Consider the following 272-nt stretch of genomic DNA (forward strand, 5'->3'; position numbering starts at 1 on the left):
GATATTTTCTTTTTAACATCTTTACCAGAACCTGAATTTTATAAATTGATTTAAAAAATACTTAACAGTAAAGGAGAATGCTAAACTAGAAAAATAATCGTAAGGAGAGATACTGAAAATAAGGCCAATGTTTATGTAATTCAGTTTTATCAGCTAGAAAATCCATGATAAAAATGCACACAAAAATTAACAGATTTTGGGGGTAAGCTAAGCATATCGTCTTCATAGCAAAATTCCAGCTTTGAGTTGCTAAAGGCCGATGTAACCGCCCC

This window comes from Penaeus monodon, chromosome 15 (genome assembly GCF_015228065.2).
Source record: "Penaeus monodon isolate SGIC_2016 chromosome 15, NSTDA_Pmon_1, whole genome shotgun sequence".
In the NCBI taxonomy this organism is placed as follows: domain Eukaryota; kingdom Metazoa; phylum Arthropoda; class Malacostraca; order Decapoda; family Penaeidae; genus Penaeus; species Penaeus monodon.